The sequence below is a fragment of the Dermochelys coriacea genome, chromosome 14 (assembly GCF_009764565.3).
Source record: "Dermochelys coriacea isolate rDerCor1 chromosome 14, rDerCor1.pri.v4, whole genome shotgun sequence".
Lineage (NCBI taxonomy): Eukaryota > Metazoa > Chordata > Testudines > Dermochelyidae > Dermochelys > Dermochelys coriacea.
Genome location: NC_050081.1, coordinates 11,193,003 through 11,219,712, shown reverse-complemented (window position 1 = coordinate 11,219,712; position 26,710 = coordinate 11,193,003). Strand labels below are relative to the sequence as shown.

Here is a 26,710-nt window from a genome sequence, read left to right as displayed (position 1 = left end):
TTACATCAGCTTTATGGCTACTCTTTAATCATCAGAGCAGCACAGAGCCCCCGGAGTAGAGGCCAGGGTCTGGCCCAGACTGGGGAGTCAGGAACCTTCTGCAAAGTAATCCCACCTCTGCTGCTGATTTGCTGTGAGACCTCTGCCTCATTTCCCCCTTTTCTAAAAGGAGATTAATACCTGCTTTACACGTTGGTCCTCCCAAGGATTAATTAGTTGTTTGTACAGGACTTTGAAGATCTCAAGTGCGTTACTGGGTAAAATTTTCCAAAGTGCCTAAGGGCCAGATTTAGATACCTAGTGGGATTTTCAAAACCACCTGGGTTCCTATCTCCCATTGATTTCAGTGAGACTTCACTTCAGCTCTCACTTGTAAATCTTTGCACAAAGAAGGTTATGCAGTTGGAGGCACTGATCACAGTAGACCTATTCACATGAGTAGGGGCTGCAAGTCCAGGGCGTGATAGAAAATTATCAAGTTTCTACACTGTTAAATTGATTTGGGGAATTTTTAGCGCTGTTTGTGTTACTATATCCACTCTTCTGTTTATTTCACCATTCTGGCTGCTCAGGAGGTGCTCAGTATCTCATAGGACTTGGGCATAGATAACTACATCTCCAGAGCAAGAAGCTAGTTGCTGCCTTTAAAATTAGCAATGTTTTTCCTTTCCTGGTATACTCCATAATAATAATTATCTATCTCCTTAGCTTTAGGCAGATATGCCAAAATAGTTTATTACATACATATTCCACTGTTCATTGAGAGAAATAATAATTGATCTCATTTATGTGGCTGGGATGTGTTCTCCAATTCATTGAATGTCATGTAATAAATCATAGCTAGCCTTTTACAGAATGCTTGTAATTCCATCCAAAAAAAGTAGGCTACATGAAACCCAATCCCTTATTACTGCCAATATTTAGAATTAAAACTAGGCCATAGAAGAATGTGACATCACTCATATTCCCTTATGAAAATTAATTAGCTATTTCCTTGAATTATTTCTAACAAATTGTGTGCAACTCGGGTTATTTTCAGTTTGGAATTTCTGACATCTGTATTAACCTAAAGAGAGAGAGAAATCCTGCTGTCCCCTTTCTCCTAGATAGACCAGCTTTCGTTCACAGCATAGCAGTTTAATAAACCAAAAAAATATTTCTTCTGAGGTTTAAACTAGCAACATGTAGACATTTCTGAAAGAGATGTTCTGATCAGTACATCGCATTCCTCAAATGTTTGCTGGGCAAATAAGTGCCATGAAAGCTTCTTATATTAGATGCCCGTAATGAAGTGCAGCAAAGCGAGAGTATTATAGTGGTGATTGCAGTGATTTGGTGCCATGCAGCAAATCATTTAAAGAGCTGCAGTAGTATCTAAGGGATCAAGTTTTTCATTTTAGTTTTGTGCTTCCACCTTCCTTTCCCTTTTGCACACTGCCTTTCCTCCTAGGTGGTTCATGAGCAGGCACTCCACTGCCAAAAAGATCATGAAGGTAGGAAATGCCGGTTTAATATATGGACATTATTTTAAACCTGTTCAGTAATATCCATCACTCTTCATAAAACACATGCCAGGGACTTCAGATAATTTGATTGCCCTAGCCTGTGAAAGTCCAGGAGGACAAGCTCAGTTACTCAGAATGAAGTACCATAGGGGTTCCAGAAATCTGGGGTTCTCCTTTCCCTAGGCCTAATCCAAAGCTCACTGAAGTCAGTAGAAAGATTCCCACTGACTTCAATGGGCTTTGGACCAAACTCGTGATGATGATGTGCAACCTAATTTGGGAGCCCTCCAGAACACGAGCTATTTTGGATTGATACGAGATAAAACTCATCCTAAACCTCTAATATGTTTTTATTTATGGAGAAGCATAGACTCAACTATTGTTAAGGCTGAAACTAGTGTTGTCTCATAAGCCACATTTTAATATTCAAACACACCTTTGTTAAAGTACAATCAGTGCACCTGAAATGTCACAGTTGTGAATTTATCCCAGGATAGAACTTTCCAGGAAAGTTTAAGGCAGATTGGATGAGGAATTTAGGTGTTGTAGAGGTTCCGGAATTGTATAAAACGAGCTGAATTTCCTAACTTCGTAATGCATTACTTTTACATTATTTACTGTGATGTATTTTTTGCATCCTAATCCCATGTTAATGAAGGGTGGGTTTTTTTGTTAGTGTTGCTAGGGAGTGAGAATAGACTAGTTGTATTCTTGAGATAAACTTAGCAAGTTTTACAATATTTGTGTATTTCTAGGTTGCCTCTGTAAATCCATTGTTACCTGACATCTCTGTCCAAATGCAAAAGTCTTGCCCGTTTATAACTAGAGATTGTACTAGACTGCATGAGAGTGCAAAGCTAAGAGATTATGGTGGTTTATGACAGGGTCCCCAGTAGACAGCATCCAAATGGCTGTCTATTTTGATCAGATGTACCTATAGTTGAGGGGATGTGTCAGTGATGATCTAGCTCAGCTAGCTTAACTTTTAAAAATAAAACAAAAATGGCCCTACAGATACATTACATGATATTTTGGTTTGCTTTTTCATCCCTTTATGGAATACGTGAAGAATTTTGGTGGGAACAGCCATTACAACAAACATTTATTTTATCTGTCTGCTACCTGCCTTTTAGACAGGTACTAAATAAGTTTCTTTGGCCAGGTTACGTTTCAAACAGCAAGTTATCTCAAGTGCATTACTTTTACGTTATTTACTGTGATGTATTTTAGTGTTGCTAGGGAATGAGCATAGACTAGTTGTATTCTTGAGATAAACTTAGCAAGTTTTACAATATTTGTATATTTCTAGGTTGCCTCTGTAAATCCATTGTTACCTGCCATCTCTGTCCAAATGCAAAAGTCTTGCCCGTTTATAACTAGAGATTGTTATCACAAATGCAAGAAGCCTGGGAAACAAGCAGGGAGAACTGGAAGTCCTGGCACAGTCAAGGAATTATGATGTGATTGGAATAACAGAGACTTGATGGGATAACTTACATGACTGGGAGTACTGTCATGGATGGATATAAACTATTCAGGAAGGACAGGCAGGGCAGAAAAGGGGGGGAGTGGCATTGTATGTAAGGGAGCAGTATGACTGCTCAGAGCTCCGGTATGAAACTACAGAAAAATCTGAGAGTTTCTGGATTAAGTTTAGATGTGTGAGCAACAAGAGTGATGTCGTGGTGGGAGTCTGCTATAGTCCACCGGACCAGGGGGATGAGGTGGATGAGGCTTTCTTCTGGCAACTCATGGAAGTTACTAGATCCAGGCCCTGATTCTCATGGGAGACTTCAATCACCCTGATATCTGCTGGGAGAGCAACACAGCGGTGCACAGACAATACAGGAAGTTTTTAGAAAGTGTACGGGACAATTTCCGGGTGCAAGTGCTGGAGGAACCAATGAGGGGCAAAGCTCTTCTTGACCTGCTGCTCACAAACCGGGAACAATTAGTAGGGGAAGCAAAGGTGGATGGGAACCTGGGAGGCAGTGACCATGAGATGGTTGAGTTCAGGATCTTGACACAGGGAAGAAAGGAGAGCAGCAGAATATGGACCCTGGACTTCAGAAAAGCAGACTTTGACTCCCTCAGGGAACTGATGGGCAGGATCCCCTGGGAGAATAACATGAGGGGGAAAGGAGTCCAGGAGAGCTGGCTGTATTTTAAAGAATCCTTATTGAGGTTACAGGGACAAACCATCCCGATGTGTAGAAAGAATAGTAAATATGGCAGGCGACCAGCTTGGCTTAACAGTGAAATCCTTGCTGATCTTAAACACAAAAAAGAAGCTTACAAGAAGTGGAAGATTGGACGAATGACTAGGGAAGAGTATAAATATATTGCTCGGGCATGCAGGAGTGAAATCAGGAAGGCCAAATCACACCTGGAGTTGCAGCTAGCAAGAGATGTTAAGAGTAACAAGAAGGGTTTCTTCAGGTATGTTAGCAACAAGAAGAAAGTCAAGGAAAGTGTGGGTCCCTTACTGAATGAGGGAGGCAACCTAGTGACAGAGGATGTGGAAAAAGCTAACATACTCAATGCTTTTTTTGCCTCTGTCTTCACGAACAAGGTCAGCTCCCAGACTGCTGCACTGGGCAGCACAGCATGGGGAGGAGGTGATCAGCCCTCTGTGGAGAAAGAAGTGGTTCAGGACTATTTAGAAAAGCTGGACGAGCACAAGTCCATGGGGCCAGATGCGCTGCATCCGAGAGTGCTAAAAGAGTTGGCGGATGTGATTGCAGAGCCGTTGGCCATTATCTTTGAAAACTCATGGCGATCAGGGGAGGTCCTGGACGACTGGAAAAAGGCTAATGTAGTGCCCAGCTTTAGAAAAAGGGGAGGAGGAGGATCCTGGGAACTACAGGCCAGTCAGCCTCACCTCAGTCCCTGGAAAAATCATGAAGCAGGTCCTCAAGGAATCAATTCTGAAGCACTTAGAGGAGAGGAAAGTGATCAGGAACAGTCAGCATGGATTCACCAAGGGCAAGTCATGCCTGACTCATCTAATTGCCTTCTGTGACGAGATAACTGGCTCTGTGGATGAGGGGAAAGCAGTGGACCTGTTGTTCCTTGACTTTAGCAAAGCTTTTGACACGGTCTCCCAAAGTATTCTTGCCAGCAAGTTAAAGAAGTATGGGCTGGATGAATGGACGATAAGGTGGATAGAAAGCTGGCTAGATTGTCGGGCTCAACGGGTAGTGATCAAAGGCTCCATGTTTAGTTGGCAGCCGGTATCAAGTGGAGTGCCCCAAGGGTCGGTCCTCAAGCTGGTTTTGTTCAATATCTTCATTAATGATCTGGAGGATGGTGTGGATTGCACCCTCAGCAAGTTTGCAGATGACACTAAACTGGGAGGAGAGGTAGATACGCTGGAGGGTATGGATAGGATACAGAGGGCCCTAGACAAATTAGAGGATTGGGCCAAAAGAAATCTGATGAGATTCAACAAGGACAAGTGCAGAGTCCTGCACTTAGGACGGAAGAATCCCATGCATCGCTACAGACTAAGGACCGAATGGCTAGGCAGCAGTTCTGCAGAAAAGGACCTAAGGGTTACAGTGAACGAGAAGCTGGATAGGAGTCAACAGTGTGCCCTTGTTGCCAAGAAGGCCAATGGCATTTTGGGATATATAAGTAGGGGCATTGCCAGCAGATCGAGGGACGTGATCGTTCCCTCTCTATTCGACATTGGTGAGCCCTCATCTGGGGTACTATGTCCAGTTTTGGGCCCCACACTACAAGAAGGGTGTGGAAAAATTGGAAAACTTTCAGCGGAGAGCAACAAAAAATTATTAGGGTGCTGGAACACATGACTTATGAGGAGAGGCTGAGGGAACTGGGATTGTTTAGTCTGCAGAAGAGAAGAATGAGGGGGGATTTGATAGTTGCTTTCAACTACCTGAAAGGGGGTTCCAAAGAGGATGGATCTAGACTGTTCTCAGTGGTAACAGATGACAGAATGAGGAGTAAAGGTCTCAAGTTGCAATGGGGGAGTTTAGGTTGGATATTAGGAAAAACTTTTTCACTAGGAGGATGGTGAAACACTGGAATGCGTTATCTAGGGAGGTGGTGGAATCTCCTTCCTTAGAAGTTTTTAAGGTCAGGCTTGAGAAAGCCCTGGCTGGGATGATTTAGTTGGGGATTGGTCCTGCTTTGAGCAGGGGGTTGGACTAGATGACCTACTGAGGTCCCTTCCAACCCTGATATTCTCTGAGTCATGTGCATACATTTATGTGAATCCTTACATTGTCAGGAACTGAAAACCTCTTATCTTACCTTCTGTATACAAGAGTGCATAAAACATTGTGTGAGAAAGGCTTCTGAATAAGTAGATGCTGAAATTTCACAAAAATGCTGTGAGAGCTGGAATTAGAGTAGCTGAAATAGAGGGCCAGAATAATTAATTTATCATTTGATTTATCATAGCATTATTTATTGTTGCAAAGACATTGTATGTTGCATGTTAAATAATTGTATCTAATTTGTAATTATGATCTAAATCGAACTACCAATAATGTCTTTTTCAGCGAGCAAAAATATTGTCCGACAAGTAACAATTTTTTTTCTTTTTGGGGGAATGAGAGAGAAGCAGGTTGCACCATTGGGGATGGATATGTTATGTCATGTTAAATTTGTCAGACTACACAGGAAATCATGCAAGAGAAACCTTTAGACCTAAATGCAATTGAAGACTAACATCTGGTTGTGTCAAATAAAAAAGGTAGGATTCAGTTCGAAAACTCTAGAGCCATAGCATGGATCCATTTTGTGAACCTGAGAGTTAAAAATAGCTCTGCAGAGAAGGATTTAAAGATTGAACGTCATCCTTCTGGGTTTATTCTGATTTGGATAACATGACAGATAGACTCAGGCTCTACTGTGCTTGTATATGAGATTAAACCATTAAAGCTCTCCAAGCTTAACCAAAAAAAAAAATGCAGAGTAAATATTCAACAGTTCTCGGCAATCCTCTGAACCAGATTTTCACAGAATGTTCCCCACGTGTTCTACCAGAGTGGCTGATTTAAAGAGAGACATTAGTGCCTGCACCAGTTCATAAACTGTGTACCAAAGAATAATGTTTAGTGAATGTTGCAATGAAGAGTGAGGGATTTTACTCTTTTCAGCATGGAGCATCCCACATAATAATTTGTTAATGATATATTTTTAGAGTTAAAGCAGTGGAGCAAAAATTGCTGAGCAGATAACTTTGATATTCATTTTGCATAAGATGTAGTTGAAGAAACATAGCCAGATCAAAACTCTTTTTCTGAAGAAGGCTATTAATTTACTTATAATAAATGTGTCATGAAAGTCTAACTTTGTGAACTCTGCTTTGTGAAGAACTGTTTCAGAAGAATTTTGATAAAAGACAGGATGGGGTCCAGAAAGCATGGATTATCCCCACAAACAGCTGTCTTCCTGCATGGGGAAGATAATGAAAAAAAAAATTGTATTCCTCACAATCTTCCAGCACGTGGTGCCTTCTCTCTGATGGTATTGCAAATCCATAGCATGATTGTGTAGCTGGAACTGTTGCTGAAGAACAGTGGCTACATGAAGGTAGTTTGGCAACTCCATCAGCAAGTGGAGACTATAGCAGAAGTAGCTCACCTACAATCAGCCTTCTGAAAGAGACTTTTTTGGATATTAATCACCTTGGAACCCTGTTCTTCCCTGCAAGTTACCAAATCATATCAAGAAGAAATACTTCCATCCTGCAGAGGAGAATCGAGCACCAATGAAATACTGTAGCATTTGAAAGTAGTCTGCTGGCTGCACTTAGTAACTCATATGGTGAAAATCAAATTGTTAGGGTTCAGGAAACCATAATCCTCCCTTCCAATACAAGCAAACTTTTTAAAAATCCAGCGAGACATTGGCGATGTCAAAAATCTGATTGCATGAAAAACATGAAAAAAAACAAGGAATCTTTGTGGCACCTTAGAGACTAACAAATTTATTTGAGCATAAGCTTTCGTGGGCTAGAACCCACTTCATCGGACCTTATCTCTCATGGCATAGCAATCCTTAGACATTTCCAAACCTGCACTACCATAATTGAGTTCTCAAGTTTTCTGACTCCTTATTTCACACTCCACCTCCAAGAGATCTACCCAAAATACAGTCAGACCGTTGTTGATGTCATCCCATTATGTCCACAGTAAACCATTAAGTGTTATGAAGCCTGCTTCTCTGCACAGCAGGAAACTTACAAATGCATCCAAAAACATTTTCTCACTCATAGATTCCAGGGCCAGGCGGGATCATTGTGATCATGAAGTCTGACTTCCTGTGTAGCACAGGTCATACAACTTCCCCAAAATAATTTCTAGAGCATATTTTTTAGACACAGTGTGTCTTTAATCTGGAATTTGACATTTGGCAGTCATGCTGAAGTTTACTAAAAGCTTCTTTCCAAATAACTATATCTCCTCTAAAAGGACCTGTTCATCTAATAAAATGTTGCAGCCTTCTAGATGCTGCCAGTCACCATGCATAAATATGTTTTATTGGGATAGTCCTACAGGCAAAAGTTTAGCAGGCCAAGTGTTGCTTACATTCATTTAAAAGTAATTTTAATTGCTATTGTGCTGTATGTATCACATCACAACTACATTTTTGGCCTGATCCTGAAAGATGCTGAGTACCCATAACGCCAAATGAAATCAGTGAACATTGCAGATGCTCAGCGCTAGTCAGCCCCTTCTCGCTTGATAATCTAGATACTACTGACTTAGACCAATTCTGTGCTCCAGAATTCTCTGACGACTGACAGACTCTTTACCAGCTGAAATATGGAGACAACACATTTATAGTAACTAGCTGTATAACTACAGGGCTGTCGGCTGTCCTATCCCCTTCCTCTGCTAATCAGCACTACAAGTACGCGACCCTAAGAGAGACAAGGCAGCAGTTCTTCCCAAGTAACAGATTTGGTGCCTGAGTCTGCATGCTCTTGTTTATATCAAGGGTCAATAGTATCACTCCCAAGAGAAAAAGAAGGAAGCACATTTGTTGAATTTCAGCAAACTTGCAAAAGGCATGAAGATTTATAAGCACAAACCATTATCAGTATCATGAACTAGATAGGAAAAAAGACTTCAAGTATGTTGCAGGGATTAGACATTAAATGGACCCGTGTACTGCATCATTACCACCTTTGCAATAAAACACAATTGGACGATGAAATGAAAATGTTGTAGATCCTAATTAGAAGAAAGAAAAGGAGTACTTGTGGCACTGTAGAGACTAACAAATTTATTAGAGCATAAGCTTTCGTGAGCTACAGCTCACTTCATCGGATGCATTTGGTGGAAAAAACAGAGGAGAGATTTATATACACACACACAGAGAACATGAAACAATGGGTTCATCATACACACTGTAAGGAGAGTGATCACTTAAGATAAGCCATCACCAGCAGCAGGGGGGGAAAGGAGGAAAACCTTTCATGGTGACAAGCAAGGTAGGCTAATTCCAGCAGTTAACAAGAATATCAGAGGAACAGTGGGGGGTGGGGTGGGAGGGAGAAATACCATGGGGAAATAGTTTTACTTTGTGTAATGACTCATCCATTCCCAGTCTCTATTCAAGCCTAAGTTAATTGTATCCAGTTTGCAAATTAATTCCAATTCAGCAGTCTCTCGTTGGAGTCTGTTTTTGAAGTATTTTTTGTTGAAGTATAGCCACTCTTAGGTCTGTGATCGAGTGACCAGAGAGATTGAAGTGTTCTCCAACTGGTTTTTGAATGTTATAATTCTTGACGTCTGATTTGTGTCCATTCATTCTTTTACGTAGAGTCTGTCCAGTTTGGCCAATGTACATGGCAGAGGGGCATTGCTGGCACATGATGGCATATATCACATTGGTAGATGCGCAGGTGAACGAGCCTCTGATAGTGTGGCTGATGTGATTAGGCCCTATGATGGTATCCCCTGAATAGATATGTGGACAGAGTTGGCAACGGGCTTTGTTGCAAGGATAGGTTCCTGGGTTAGTGGTTCTGTTGTGTGGTGTGTGGTTGCTGGTGAGTATTTGCTTCAGATTGGGGGGCTGTCTGTAAGCAAGGACTGGTCTGTCTCCCAAGATCTGTGAGAGTGATGGGTCGTCCTTCAGGATAGGTTGTAGATCCTTGATGATGCGTTGGAGAGGTTTTAGTTGGGGGCTGAAGGTGATGGCTAGTGGCGTTCTGTTGTTTTCTTTGTTGGGCCTGTCCTGTAGTAGGTGACTTCTGAGTACTCTTCTGGCTCTGTCAATCTGTTTCTTCACTTCAGCAGGTGGGTATCGTAGTTGTAGGAATGCATGATAGAGATCTTGTAGGTGTTTGTCTCTGTCTGAGGGGTTGGAGCAAATGCGGTTATATCGTAGCGCTTGGCTGTAGACAATAGATCGAGTGGTATGATCTGGATGAAAGCTAGAGGCATGTAGGTAGGAATAGCGGTCAGTAGGTTTCCGATACAGGGTGGTGGTTATGTGACCATCGCTTATTAGCACCGTAGTGTCCAGGAAGTGGATCTCTTGTGTGGACTGGTCCAGGCTGAGGTTGATGGTGGGATGGAAATTGTTGAAATCATGGTGGAATTCCTCAAGAGCTTCTTTTCCATGGGTCCAGATGATGAAGATGTCATCAATGTAGCGCAAGTAGAGTAGGGGCATTAGGGGACGAGAGCTGAGGAAGCGTTGTTCTAAGTCAGCCATAAAAATGTTGGCATACTGTGGGGCCATGCGGGTACCCATCGCAGTGCCGCTGATTTGAAGGTATACATTGTCACCAAATGTGAAATAGTTATGGGTCAGGACAAAGTCACAAAGTTCAGCCACCAGGTTAGCCGTGACAGTATCGGGGATACTGTTCCTGACTGCTTGTAGTCCATCTTTGTGTGGAATGTTGGTGTAGAGGGCTTCTACATCCATAGTGGCTAGGATGGTGTTTTTAGGAAGATCACCAATGGACTGTAGTTTCCTCAGGAAATCGGTGGTGTCTCGAAGATAGCTGGGAGTGCTGGTAACGAAGGGCCTGAGGAGGGAGTCTACATAGCCAGACAATCCTGCTGTCAGGGTGCCAATGCCTGAGATGATGGGGCGTCCAGGATTTCCAGGTTTATGGATCTTGGGTAGCAGATAGAATACCCCAGGTCGGGGCTCCAGGGGTGTGTCTGTGCGGATTTGTTCTTGTGCTTTTTCAGGGAGTTTCTTGAGCAAATGCTGTAGTTTCTTTTGGTAACTCTCAGTGGGATCAGAGGGTAATGGCTTGTAGAAAGTGGTGTTGGAGAGCTGCCTAGTAGCCTCTTGTTCATACTCCGACCTATTCATGATGATGACAGCACCTCCTTTGTCAGCCTTTTTTGATTATGATGTCAGAGTTGTTTCTGAGGCTGTGGATGGCACTGTGTTCTGCATGGCTGAGGTTATGGGGTAAGCGATGCTGCTTTTCCACAATTTCAGCTCGTGCACGTCGGCGGAAGCAGTCTATGTAGAAATCCAGGCTGCTGTTTCGACCTTCAGGAGGAGTCCACCCAGAATCCTTCTTTTTGTAGTGTTGGCAGGAAGGTCTCTGTGGGTTAATATGTTGGTCAGAGGTGTGTTGGAAATATTCCTTGAGTCTGAGACGTCGAAAATAGGATTCTAGGTCACCACAGAACTGTATCATGTTCGTGGGGGTGGAGGGGCAAAAGGAGAGGCCCCGAGATAGGACAGATTCTTCTGCTGGGCTAAGAGTATAGTTGGATAGATTAACAATATTGCTGTGTGGGTTACGGGAACCATTGTTGTGGCCCCTTGTGGCATATAGTAGTTTAGATAGCTTAGTGTCCTTTTTCTTTTGTAGAGAAGCAAAGTGTGTTTTGTAAATGGCTTGTCTAGTTTTTGTAAAGTCCAGCCACGAGGAAGTTTGTGTGGAAGGTTGGTTCTTTATGAGAGTATCCAGTTTTGAGAGCTCATTCTTAATCTTTCCCTGTTTGCTGTAGAGGATGTTGATCAGGTGGTTCCGCAGTTTCTTTGAGAGTGTGTGGCACAAGCTGTCAGCATAGTCTGTGTGGTATGTAGATTGTAATGGATTTTTTACCTTCAGTCCTTTCGGTATGATGTCCATCTGTTTGCATTTGGAGAGGAAGATGATGTCTGTCTGTATCTGTGCGAGTTTTTTTCATGAAGTTGACAGATTTCCACTCTATACGGCTAAATTCAGTGCCTTGCATAATCACAGGTTTCAGAGTAGCAGCCGTGTTAGTCTGTATTCGCAAAAAGAAAAGGAGTACTTGTGGCACCTTAGAGACTAACAAATTTACCCCTCAGACAGAGACAAACACCTACAAGATCTCTATCATGCATTCCTAAACTACAATACCCACCTGCTGAAGTGAAGAAACAGATTGACAGAGCCAGAAGAGTACCCAGAAGTCACCTACTACAGGACAGGCCCAACAAAGAAAACAACAGAACGCCACTAGCCATCACCTTCAGCCCCCAACTAAAACTTCTCCAACGCATCATCAAGGATCTACAACCTATCCTGAAGGACGACCCATCACTCTCACAGATCTTGGGAGACAGACCAGTCCTTGCTTACAGACAGCCCCCCAATCTGAAGCAAATACTCACCAGCAACCACACACCACACAACAGAACCACTAACCCAGGAACCTATCCTTGCAACAAAGCCCATTGCCAACTCTGTCCACATATCTATTCAGGAGATACCATCATAGGGCCTAATCACATCAGCCACACTATCAGAGGCTCGTTCACCTGCGCATCTACCAATGTGATATATGCCATCATGTGCCAGCAATGCCCCTCTGCCATGTACATTGGCCAAACTGGACAGTCTCTACGTAAAAGAATGAATGGACACAAATCAGACGTCAAGAATTATAACATTCAAAAACCAGTTGGAGAACACTTCAATCTCTCTGGTCACTCGATCACAGACCTAAGAGTGGCTATACTTCAACAAAAAAGCTTCAAAAACAGACTCCAACGAGAGACTGCTGAATTGGAATTAATTTGCAAACTGGATACAATTAACTTAGGCTTGAATAGAGACTGGGAATGGATGAGTCATTACACAAAGTAAAACTATTTCCCCATGAAGAAAAGGAGTACTTGTGGCATCTTAGAGACTAACAAATTTATTAGAGCATAAGCTTTCGTGAGCTACAGCTCACTTCATCGGATGCATGTAGCTCACGAAAGCTTATGCTCTAATAAATTTGTTAGTCTCTAAGGTGCCACAAGTACTCCTTTTCTTTTTGCGAATACAGACTAACAGGGCTGCTTCTCTATTTCCCCATGGTATTTCTCCCTCCCACCCCACCCCCCACTGTTCCTCTGATATTCTTGTTAACTGCTGGAATTAGCCTACCTTGCTTGTCACCATGAAAGGTTTTCCTCCTTTCCCCCCCCTGCTGCTGGTGATGGCTTATCTTAAGTGATCACTCTCCTTACAGTGTGTATGATAAACCCATTGTTTCATGTTCTCTGTGTGTGTGTGTATATAAATCTCTCCTCTGTTTTTTCCACCAAATGCATCCGATGAAGTGAGCTGTAGCTCACGAAAGCTTATGCTCTAATAAATTTGTTAGTCTCTAAGGTGCCACAAGTACTCCTTTTCTTTTTGCGAATACAGACTAATACGGCTGCTACTCTGAAACCTAATTAGAAGATTTGGGCTTTTTGAGAATAGGAGTAGTAATTGCCACTTTTGGAAGCTTGGGTAGGGCTCAGGAAGCAAAATAGAAGCTGACCTTCAGCATGTAAAGGAATATGTGAAGATATGCACTATATTAACATCTCTTTATGCTAATGGCTAAAAGAAATGTGTGATAATATTCAGCAACTGAATGATCAATTTAATTTCTTTAACGGTTAGAAAGGACAAATTAACAAAACTAAAGGCAGAACAAAAGAATCAGGGGCAAGATCACTGGAAAACAAGTTTGCCCTGATATTTTTTTAACTTTGATTATAAAATACAATGAATTACTATTGCACGTTTGGGGTTTTTTGTTTGGTTAGTTTTGGTCATTTGGTGAAGAGAAAAATTGTTACCCTAGACTGAGGAAAAAATATAAATTCTTTGGTTGAATTGTTCAGAAAGGTTTGTCCTCATAGTGATTTCATTAATGAATTGTTTAAATTGGAAAAAGGTTTTATGTTGACCTGTCCTTGTCTCTTAGCACAGTTGTTCAGAATGTGATCCACTGTTTCCCAGAGCAGCTACTGAGGGGTCTGTGGAAAACTGGCTGGTCAGAGAGGGCCTAATCTGAAGCCCATTGAAATCAGTGGAGAGATTCCCATTGTTTTCAATGGGCTTTGGATCAAACCCATACTGGTATAGCATATCTTCTTGATTTCAGCTGCTACACTGCATTAAAAATACAGTGAATTCTTTCCTAATGTTACTTATTTTGTAAGCAATTGCTAGCTGCCTGGATCCAAAATAAACCATATTTGGTGACTGTCCCACTTGTAGGGCTTTTTAGACAGGCGTGAGGCTGTGCTTCCTATAATAATGATGGGCCTGGAAAAAATTGTAGGTGTCTGGTTGGCTGAATTCCTGTTGAATGATTATTTTAATGCTACTGGGATTTTTATTGTAGTATTAATTATGTGTTAGGGTCTCTCGAGCTTTGTGTAGGTATCTTTTTATTATTTAAATCTAAAATAGTTCTTACAAAGATGTGATCACAAATGGTAGGGAAGGTGGCTTGCATAATTATGATTGAGAGTTGACTGAATAATTGATTTTTTTCAGTTCGGTGGCTGACTCAAAAAAATGAAAAAAAAAATCCATTCATTTTGATTCCAAACTTAATTTATTTATTTTTGGGGCAAGTGGGGAAGAGTTCTTACCAAAATGAAAAACTGGATGGGGGGAATGTGTTTTGAGTCAAAGGAAATGTTTCGTTCAACCCAAAACAAATGTCTTTTGTTTACATTTTGAAGTGTATTTTATCCTTTTAATTTAAAAAATAACTAGCTAAATTTCAAAATAAAATGTCATTTTGAAACAGTCAAAACGTTTTGTTTCAAAAATGTCAGACTCAACTGTGTTTGACTTTTTTTTTCAAATTTTTTAGTTCAGCTGAAGCTATTCGCCAAGTTCGACCCACATTCAAATAATTTTGATTGTTCCAAAATTGCAAGTTTTGGTGAAGATAGCATCCAATAGAAAAATTTCACCGTGCTTCAATGAGGCTGTCCACAGGACAAATCTTTAAGATAGGCTCAAAGAGTAGGAAAAGTTTGAGAACCTTCCTCACCTTAGTAGATATACTACAGCTCTATTCCACATTCTACCGGGCTAGATAATTTCTGCTGTATACTCTAGAAGGGAAACTCATGGCGTTATCTCTGTTTATACATAGACTTTAACTATAGTGCACAGATTTATAGAAGTTTAATGAGTATGCTCCAAGGTCAGTTTAAAAAGTAGCGGAAAGAACATGCAGGTCAGTTCATTGTATTCTGTTTTTGAGAAATGTCTCCCTTAAGAATGACAGAGACAAGACTGAGAAGATGAATGGAATTTAAGTTTTATTTCCTGGTGTCAGGCTTCATCAGTCACAGCTTTGTTGTGAAAAGACATGATATAGTGTACCTTAAATATTTACAGCCAGATATACATACAAATTTAAGCACAGAGATGCTCTGTGCTTTAGGTATCAGTCTTCCTCCCACTGACACACATGTACGTTGTTTTTTCCACTCCACTCTGTTGTTGTAGTATTGTTTTACACTGGTTCATTTATTAAATATCTCACCAGTTCCGCCAATTAACTGTAATAGAGATCTGTATGGCATTACACCAGTAATACTGAGGTATTCGTTATACTTAAAATTATATGGATTTATATTTGTAAATCATTTCTGTTTTTTTAATGATACAATTTTGTATGTGTGTGAATTTAATGCTGATGAAAGGCGCTAGACTGACATTCCCTGGAAGCAAGTCCTCTCGTAATTCCTAGGATAGCTGCAGCAGAAGCAGCAATAACATAAGCTTTCCCTCATTACCCTGGCATCGTACCTCATACATAACCAGTACAGGGGCCTGAAGTGGTTTTCTGAATCTTCTCAGTGGGTTTGATTATGCTCTCATTGAAGTTAGTGGCAAAACTGTCATTGATTTCAGTGGGACTGGGATTGTATCCCATGCATATTCAAACCTTGGCTTTTCTGGTGAGATTGTTAATTATGGTACAAATTAGTGACGGGGGGGTGGTATTATTATGTGGATGCTCATCCACTAAGAATTGGACTGAGACCATCAATCTAATTTCACACAAATAGCCATGAAATGAAAATGAAGTACAGCCACAGCTGACCTGGGCCAGATTTGGACTAGTGACCCACTTTCTTTATTAATTTATTTAAAGTCTTGCCCAGTTCCCTTTATATTTTTCTCTGCCAATTGATCCACTGTGGGCTTTCATTCAAGTCATGTTTTCATTCAAATCATGATTCTTCCTTGGAGATTTCAAGGTTTATAAATGCCTGAAACTTAATAAGATGGTAGAGAATCATACTTAGGTCTGACGGTAGATTGCTATTGTATCTGCCCAAGGTTTTTCTCACAGTGATGTAATTATTTTCGATGGGTTTTTTTTTTATTGCAGTCTCTCAACATGACTCAGACTTTGGGCATTATTCTTACTGGACATCAGACATGTACAATTCCAAGACTTGGTTTTAATCTGTAACTTCTGATGAAAATTTCAGAGAGGAAGATTTATTATAAAGGTGCTGATTAGGCCTGGATCCTCAGCTATGAAGAGGCAGCAAGCAGTGTGTCTTTGTGCTGGGCCAGTATCCTGGTAACACAGAAAGCACCCACAGGACTCTTCTAAATTCTGCTGGCTGCCAGTGGCACTACCCATGCCTACTTTTCCCAGACCAGGCCTTCTACACTAACAGCAGGGGGGGGCCTGGCCCACGAGCTGCAATACTGGTTGTTTGTCATTGGAGGAGGATGTCACTACACTGGGATTGTCCTTCCAATGTTGGCTGTGCATCAAAGTGGCCACTCCACTCCACAAGATCTGGGGCTAATTTTATAGTTAAAGAACATTCAGTAATTTTTCAATTTTAACCTGCAAATTATGGTTTCTGTGGATCCACTTCTCAGATTTTTGGAACGGATGGTCAAAATGATTGCCATAACGGTCTAATCTAAGCAGAGAGAAACTTTTTAGGTTGATTTATCCAGAGGTTTTCAACTTTAAAAATATAGAAAGATAAATTCATCTCCGGTGTAAAGTCATTGATCCCAGCAGGGATGAATTTGACCCTGTCTTTTTTTTTTTTTTTTATTGAGTAGATTTTCAGACTGCTGGAATATCCTTGTGGAAACTATATAAGAGCTGTATTAATTTATAAATGGCTTGAAATTCTAGCATAATCACTTAATTGTTGCACTTGTATCGGAATGGAGAACTGGTATAGCACCCCCTTGAGTATGAATGAATAAATGAAATTGCATGTATGTGAAGTAAAACCAAGACCTATCACAAAGTAACAGAGAATTCAGCTCTTCAAATTAAGATTGAATTCCTGAGTTAGGACTATTATTGGATTGTAACAGAACTATACTGCTTCCACTTTTTTGTAAGATTCTTGAGTACTTTATCCACATTTTCCCCCTTTAGGTTCAGTGCAGACTCCTCTCAGTCATTGACCAGTAGACCTGTCTAGTTCTCTTAGAAGGCAGATTTATTATTATCTTTATCTCTGTCCTTGTTGTGGCTTTTATTTTTGCTTTCCTTGCTTAGCTAGCAGGTGAGATAAATGTCTGTTTTCATGTTTGGTCTTAACACCTATCAGTTACCTGCAGCATATAATATTCAAACACTTTTGAGATGATCCTGGGTTTAAAAGTTGCCAAATTTCATCATCTTAGTGGAATAACATCATTTCGTGGGTGAGGGCTATTGTAATAACTGAATGGAGGGCTATGTAAAGAAATCTCATAACCTCATGTTAACCAATTTAAAGTGGTGACTTATTCCTCAGACCAAGAACTCTAAATGCATATGTTAGGGATAAATCTGATGTGAGTGGTACTAACAATATGGGTTGTTGATACTGATCTCCTTAATGGCAGTGCTTAGCTTCTGACTTTTGCTAGTTATTCATTGTTGTGCTAAACCAGGGGTTCTCAAACTGGGGGTCAGGACCCCTCAGGGGGTCACGAGCTGTCAGTCTCCACCCAAAACCCCGCTTTGCCTCCAGCATTTATAATGGTGTTAAATATATAAACAAGTGTTTTTAATTTGTAAGGGTGGTCACACTCAGAGTTTTGCTATGTGAAAGGGGACACCAGTACAATAGATTGAGAACCACTGTGCTAAACTGAAAACACAGAACAGTAGCAAGTTATGGATATTTTTATGATGGCATCAAGGTCCAAAGGATGCATTTCTCTACATGAGTATCTTATCAGTTGAGATAACAAAGCAAGCAACTTATTTTAAAACATTAGCTTTTATGTGCAGTTTTATGTGTCAATAAATCAGAAATAAGAATTCAATTGTATTAATTGAAATCATGTTGACAAGATACAAATATTGATGTAAGTAAACTGACTGTAAGACCAAGAGTACATGGAATATGGAAATGAAGCAAGCATGTAGAATGCATTTGCCACTTCGCAGAGCAGAGTTACATTGTTAAGCATTACAATCCTTTCTTGAAAACACTGCACCTTTGATTTTTTTTTTTTATTCTTACACTAGAATTATTAAAGCTATTTATATAGCACTTCATGCTTGTAAGACTAGTTTAGCTGGTATTCATCTGTGGATTCTGAAGAAGCAGATTCTTAAGAGTGAGCTTCCATCCCATTTTACGGGATGGAGCATGTGCTCTGCCACACCTGACTTCTGCAAGGAATTGGAGGACAGGGCCACCTCTTTAAAAAGTCTCTCATGAGTGCTAGACTGGCTCAGTGCTTGTAATCCCTAGTACAAGTAGGATGAGGGAGATCTTGCAAAACCTGATCCAGGCCAACTACAAATTAGCCCCTAAATTAAGACCAATCATATTCCTTGCCCTGATGAGTTTACAATCTAAGGCCCCAGTCCTTCAAAGATTTAAAGTTAAGCACATGCATAAGTCTGTGCAGGGTCAGAGCCTGGGATAGACAGGATGGTATGCACAAGTAAGGAAGGGTTTCTCATAGTTGGGGGGAGGGAGAAGGACAGATTTCTGAAATGATTGGGTTTTAAAGGTAATAGGAAGAGGTGAACAAGGAATCTTGGCTGTAGAGACCACAAACTGTCTGAAACATGGATGAGGGGAGAGCAAGATACAAGGCGTTAAGTTGGGATAAATGATCGGAAGTCATAATGGAAATATTGGGAGGTAAGTATATGCCATAACACAATAAGCTGGTTAAAGCTTCCTAAAAGTGTTTCAGTATTGTTACTGACATGGGGACTTCATGCTTAAAAATATACAAGTACAATCATTGTAGTCTTATCAAATAAGAAAAAACACCACTATTTTGGGTTTTCATTCATTGGCTGTGCAACATCTGGTTATATGTCTGGGTCTGCTCTGCCAAAACTTTTATTAAACTTGCTGACACACACTAATATTATGCCATTCACATAATATAAAAACAATTTCAGACCCCCTATTTTAGTCCAGTTACTCTCAAAGTTAATATCAGTCAAGGTATATGGGCAAAGATTTTGTTGTGCAGATGGGTTAGAAAAAAACTGTTTCAGCAATTGCTAATTTCCGAAGAACTGTTCTTCACTGGTTAATCACACTTAGGTGAAACAAATGCATTCAGCCATCTCTCTCATTCAGCACTCACTTGAGGGTGTCATCTTTTCTCACTTGGAAATATACCTGTGAATTTAATTCCCTGCTGGAAGCTTGTGCCAACTCTTGAACAACAGCTTAAGTCTACTGATGACTTACAAACCACAAATACATCCTTTAGCCTGCATGAAAGAAATCTGAGACTCTTGTATGTTGGCTCTAATCAATATAATAGTTAATTCTTGATAAGGACTACAGTGCTAACAAACTGGAGGAAAGCTTGTAAGTGGCAAAATATCCGATGTAGTTACTAGCTGCATAAATAAACGTACATTAATGGAGTTTGAGGTCAACTGAAATTTTGATTTTGCTAAATGCTCCTGTGGAAAAGGCTATACATTCTTTATAGTGATAAGGAGCTCAGTTTTAAAAGTAGGTCTCTATTCTAGCCGGTGAAGTGAATTGTTCCTACAGTTTTGAACCTGCAATGAATGCCCCCCTCCCCCGCCCTCCACATGCATGCGCGCGCGCGCGCACACACACACACACACACAAAAGCTGGATGAGTGCAGGCACCAAATTGTGGATGCAATTCATTGCAGATTCCTACATAAGAGCAGCCATACTGGGTTAGACCAATGGTCCATCTAGCCCAGTATCCCATCTTCTAGGGAATGAACAGAACAGGGCAGTTACTGAGTGATCCATCTCCTGTTGTCCAGTCCCAGCTTCTGGCAGTCAGAAGTTATGGGTCATACTTGACCATCTTGGCTAATAGTCATCGATGGACCTATCCTCCATAAACTTATCTGAATCTTTTTTTAACCCCGTTATGCTTTTCGCCTTCCCAACATCCCCTGCCAACGAGTTCCCAGGATGACTGTGTATTATGAGATGAAGTACTTCCTTATGTTTGTTTTAAACATGCCGCGTATTAATTTCACTGTCTGACCCCTGGTTCTTGGGCTGTGTGAAGCTTATTCAATTTTTCTATTTACTATTCATGATTTTATAGATCTTTATCATATCCCTTCTTAGTCATCTCCTTTCTAAGATGAACAGTCCTGGTCTTTTTAACTTCCCCTTATATGCAAGCTCTTCCATACCCTAATAATTTTTGTTGCTTTTCTCTGTACTTTTTCCAATTTTAATATCTTTTTTTGAGATGGGGTGACCAGAAGTATTCAAGGTGTGAGCATGGATTTATATAGTGTCATTATATTTTCTGTCTTATTTATCTATCCCTTTCCAAGTGGTTCCTAAGATTCTGTTCACTTTTTTGACTGCTGTGGCATATTGAACAGATGTTTTCAGAGAACTATCCACAATGACTCCAAGATCTCTTTCCTGAGTGATAACTAATTTAAAGCCCATCATTTTGTATGTGTAGTTGGGAATATGTTTTCTGATGTGCATTACTTTGCATTTATCAACATTGAATTACATCTGCCATTTTGTTGCCCAGTCATCCAGCTTTATAACTTTGTAACTCTTTTCAGTCAGCTTTGGACTCAACTATTTTAAATAATTTTTATCATCTGCAAACTCTTCCATCTCACCGTTTACCCTTTCTCCAGATCATTCATGAATATGTTGAACAGCGTTGGTCCCAGTACGGATCCTCAGGAGACCTTGCTATTTACCTCTCTCCATTGTCAAAACTAATAATTTATTTCTACTTTTTGTGTTTTGTCTTTTAATCAGTTTCTGATCCATTAGAGAACCTTCCTCTTATTCCATGATGGCCTACTTTACTAAGGAGCCATTGGTGAGGGACCTTGTCAAAGACTTTTTGAACATCTTAAATACACTATATTCACTGGATTGCTCTTGTCCACATGTTTGTTCGACCCCCTCAAAGAATTCTAATAGATTGGTGAGGCATGATTTTCCTTACAAAAGCTGTGCTAACTCTTCTCCAACATATCACATTCATCTGTGTCTGATAATACTGTTCTATACTATAGTTTCATCCAATTTTCCTGGTACTGAAGTTAAGCTTACTGGCCTGTAATTGCCATGATCACATCTGAAATCTCTTTTGAAAATCAGCATTACATTAGCAATCTGTAGTCATTTGGTACAGAGACTGATTTAAGCGATAGGTTACATACCAGGGTTCATCTTAATTAATTAGCCTCTTACAGTTTGTGTGGCAACTTCCACCTTCTCTGTATATATGTGTGTGTGTGTGTGTGTGTGTGTGTGTGTGTGTGTATATATATATATATATATATATATATTTACTGTATGTTCCATTCTATGCATCCGATGAAGTGGGCTGTAGCCTACGAAAGCTTATGCTCTAATAAATTTGTTAGTCTCGGAGGTGCCACAAGTACTCCTGTTCTTTTTGTGGATACAGACTAACACAACTGCTACTCTGAAACGTACCAGGGTTAGTAATTCTACAGTTTCATATTTGAGTTCTTTCAGAACTCTTGGGTGAATACCACCTGGTCCTGGTGACTTATTACTGTTTAACTTATGACAGGTTTAAGAGTAGCAGCCGTGTTAGTCTGTATTCGCAAAAAGAAAAGGAATACTTGTGGCACCTTAGAGACTAACAAATTTATTTGAGCATAAGCTTTCGTGAGCTACAGCTCACTCATCTGAGCTGTAGCTCACGAAAGCTTATGCTCAAATAAATTTGTTAGTCTCTAAGGTGCCACAAGTATTCCTTTTCTTTTTGTTTAACTTATCAATTTGTTCCCAAATCTTCTCTCCTGGTACCTCAATCTGGGACAGTTGCTCACATTTGTCACCTAAAAAGAATGGCTCAGTTTTGGGAAGCTCCTCAACTCCTCTCCAGTAAGGACTGATGCAGAGAATTCATTTAGCTGCTCTGCAATGGCCTTGTCTTCCTAGAGAGCTCCTTTAGTACCTCAATCACCAGTGACCTCACTGATTGTTTGGCAGATTTCCTACTTCTGATGTACTTTACAAAAAAAATTGCCGTTAGCTGTTCTTTTTGTATCTTTTGCTAGTTGCTCTTCAGATTCTTTTTTCTCTTTCCTAATTACACTTTTACACTTGACTTGCCAGAGTATATGTTCCTTTCTATTTTCCTCAGTAGAATTTGACTTCCAATTTTTAAGATATCTTTTTGTCTCTAACTGCCACGTTTACTGCATGGTTTAGCCATGGTGGCATTTGTTTTGGTCCTCTTACTGTTTGTTTTGGTTTTTTTGTTTGTTTGTTTAGAGTAGATATATATTTTGCTCCTCCATTATGGTGTTTTTAAAAGTTTGCATGTAGCTTGCAGGCATTTCACTCTTGTGACTGTTCCTTTTAATTTGTTTAACTAGCCTTCTCGTGGTATAGTTCCCATTTTGAAGTTTAACACACACACACACACACACACACACACACTCTTGAACCACATCCTGTGCTCCACTTAGGACTAACTCAAGAATTGCCTCTCCTTTTGTGGGTTCTTGGGTTTGATTCTCCTCACACACTTACACTGGTGTAAATCAAGAATAACTCTATTTACTTCATTTGAGCTGCACTGGTATAAAATGGGTGTGAGAGGAGAATCAGGCTCCTTATGTCAATGAAATGTAGGCATTGTTGAATTGCTGCCTTAAACTGAAAAGAATAATATTATTTATAAAACCACCTCCCCCACTCTAGGGCACTGTACAGCATAATAGAAAACAATCTACAAACAGTAAAATTGTGATGAAGAACAGTCTGTCCTTTCAGAATGATTGTGTAATCCTAGCTGGAAGCTGAAAATTCAAGGCCAGATCCTCAAATGGTGTAAATCAGTGTAGCTCCTGTGATTTTTAATTGCATTAGCCATAATGATTTTTCCAGAGATGTCGTCTTAAAGATCTACAATCTCTTTCATTTAGAAAGGACAGAATAATTACATTTTAAAATAAATTTTAAATGAATCATCTTTAATAATTCAGGTCAAATTCTGATTGCAGTTATTCCACTGCAAATCTGGAATAACTTCATTGAAATCAAGTTACTTCAGGTTTCCACCAGTGTTTGAGTGCATAATTTGTCTCTTTTTTGTAAATTTATAAAATATGGACTAAATTAAGCCTTTTTAAAATCATGTTTATTTTTTGTACATAATATAACCAGGGTTCACTGAGTAAAGACAGTTAATAAAATAATAATTTTATATTTTGAGCTAACATACTTAAATTTTGTGTATCTTAATTGATACCTTGTTAGTAGTTCATTAGGTACACTGGACACCAGGTCACAACAACAAAACCAGAGGAGAACAGCCTCTACTTTTTTATTTATAGAAAAATAAATAACTCAAAATTACAAGTTGAACCACCATAACATTAGAGATAAAAACAAGAGTTTCCTTGGTCTTCAGGATAAATCCAAGCATATTGTGACTTACGAGGAGAGGCTGAAGGAACTGGGTTATTTAGTCTGTAGAAGAGAAGAGCGAGGGGGATTTGATAGCAGCTTTCAATTACCTGAAAGGGGAGTTCCAAAGAGGATGGAGCTCGGCCGTTCTCAGTGGTGGCAGATGACAGAACAAGAAGCAAAAGTCTCAAGTTGCAGTGGGGGAGGTCTAAGCTGGATATTAGGAAATACTATTTTACTAGGAGAGTAGTGAAGCACTGGAATGGGTTACCTAGGGAGGTGGTGGAATCTCCATCCTTAGAGGTTTTTAAGGCCCGGCTTGACAAAGCCCTGGCTGAGATGATATAGTTGGTATTGGTCCTGCTTTGAGCAGGGTATTGGACTAGATAATCTTCTGAGGTCTCTTCCAACCCTAATATTCTATGATTTTATGATATCTGTATCTTTATGAGATAGCATAGAAACTATGCTTGTTTTTCCATATCTGATTGTTGAACCAAGACTTCAGTTAAATATTTATGGGAAGTTAAGTGCTCGTTGGGTTAATACTGACACACATCTTGAGAATTGGGCCAGATGCTAGGTAAGTGATGGATGTTCAGTACAAACACAGTGATAGATTGTTCAAGCTCTGCTGTGATGCTCATCACAGGATAAAACCTGATATGGTGTCTCTATGGTGTTGTCTAGTCAGGCATATTTTAGTAGTTGCACTGTTTTGCTACCATCAATGCAGCTCCACCTGTGGTAATAAGGTGAGTTGTGAAGCTCCACTGTAGGTGTCCCTGCGCCTCTAATTGAAAATTTTAGATAGCAGTGTCAGTTCAGCCCACACATGCTCTTTCCCTCCCTCATGATCTGCCTCGAGGCTATCTAGCATGGCGCAGGCAAACCCTTCCTCCCCTCTCAGTTCCTTCTTTACTGCAGAGCCCCTTATGGAGACCTCTGAAATAAAGGGGAGGAGGGTGGGTTGTGGAGCACCCATAGGGGGACACATCTCGAAGAACTATTGTTACTGCACAAGGTGAGTAACTTCTTAAACATCAAATTAGAACAACTGTAGCATCATCATGGTTCAAAAAACAGCTGAATGTGCCAAGAAAACTAATTTTCCACGATGCCCCTGTGTTTTCAAAGCAGTGGATGTAATTGCTTAATCCAACCTTAGAATAAGCAAGGCCAATGAAACCAGAGGGAGTTGTGCCTGATTTTTACCTGGATGAGTACTGGATCCAGTGATGTTTGGAGGGGTGGTAGGTGGCAAAAAACTTCCACAGAGCTTTTTGTTCTTTTTTTTCTCGGTACTTGTTTGGTGAGCTTCAGGACACAGTGTAAAACCTTTTATTTTTGGCCAGGATTTTGACTGATTTTAGAATAGGGAATTAGGAATGGAAGGACATGGGGTTGTTTGGCATACAGGGAGATTCTAATTAATTGCTTCTATCAATGTAAGGCTCATATGTACTTTGGAAATTGGAAGCAGTAGAAACTTCTAGGTAAATTCAATACATTCATATGAAAGTTAACAAAAACAAAGCTCAAGTAATACCCTGCCACCATATCAACTTCAAGCTTTGATCCCAACAGGTCTCATAAGGTAATTGGAGTTCAGCCAGAGCCAGATTGTACCTTCCCACAAGAGGACTCCATGGGAGGAGGAGGAGTAAGGGAAACTGTTCCCCTCCTAGAGTTTCCTCCAAATTCTTCCATGGAGGTTGGGATTCTTCTCTCCCATCTCCTTCTTATAGAAGGGGTAGGCTATTTGACTCACAAATACTACAGAACACATCATAGTCCAGATCACCCAAGTGAACTGTCGTTGTTTGAATCTGTTTTAGTCTTTATGAAATGGGAGGGGGAGTCATCCACCTTTGTGACATCATCTTCCCTCTTCTTGGACCTTGTGGTGGTATGGTCCATACTCAATGAGGGAGATGGAACTGAATAGACCTGAGACAGGGGAGAGGAAGCCAAATTTGGAAGGGGTAGTCTGGAGAGGACACATCAGGACATGGAACCAGGTATGGTCTGTATTATTGTCTTTCTGCACAGTTCCCCTTTAAGCTGGAAGCAGCTGCAGTCAGGTTAAGTGCACTGCCAGGGATTAGGGGGAGACAAGAATTATTGCATATGGGTGAATGGTTCTGGTACTCACCTCAGAATGGTGCTGGTACTCTAAGACTTTCCTGAGCTATTATTGATTTTGGGTCAGAATTAGGGCTCTGTGGGCGGGGGGGTGTGTGTGTGTTTGGGAGTTGAGGGAGAAAGCAATAACAGCCTCTCAGCTGAATTATTTTGGAGAGCCTCATATGTTTTTTCCCCCCTTTCTTTTTGTACCAGATTGTTCCCATGGGTACTCCCACAGGAGCTGGGCATCAGGGCCCATACATTTGATTTGACCTCTGAGATTCAGAAAATAAATTCTGTTAGAGATGCACAAAGTAGGGAAACTGGATAAATGATCAAGGATATAGATAAACAGAATAATTTTTATATTAAGCTAATCAAGGAGTTGCTTAATTTAAATTAATTATACACTTATTTATTGATGTTTAAACAAGTTTGTTTTTCCTCTTGTTTCACAGCAAGGAAAAGAAAATTCAGTATTTAAATCCCATGTGTGATGGGAGTGTTCTTTATTGTGACCTAGATTTCAAATCTCTGTATTGTTACCTCTAGAAACCCATTTATTCCCTCTCCATTCAGCTCCCTTTACTATGAAAGATGAGTCAGCTATTGAGTAGGTATTGTCTGTACTGACTTTTTAATCAAAACATTTTATAATGAATTGCATGTACATGAAGTTATACCTTAAAATGCAGATGAGCTAATAAGATTAGTACAGATTGGTTAGCTTCCTTTTCAACATTTTGGTAGAAGAGTTTATTAAAGAACAGACTTTTAAAAGCCTGAGGATTTTATTCAGTTTTTATTCTGCCCTTGCTGTAGCAAAATTTGACCGACTTTGTGAAACTTCTCCTGAAAGCTGTGCTTGTTCTTGGTAACTATGGAAACAGAAATTCACAGTCCATAAACTCAGCAATACAAGCTTCCTACGCTGTCCTTATTATTAATTTATATTGTGC

The 26,710-nt window shown here is 40.2% G+C and overlaps 1 protein-coding gene across 13 annotated transcripts in view; it reads left to right on the top strand.

Moving 5' to 3' along the window:
* The window catches only part of STXBP4 (syntaxin binding protein 4), a 137,187-nt gene that overhangs the window by 69,221 nt on the left and 41,256 nt on the right, over positions 1-26,710 (top strand). The window lies entirely within an intron of this gene.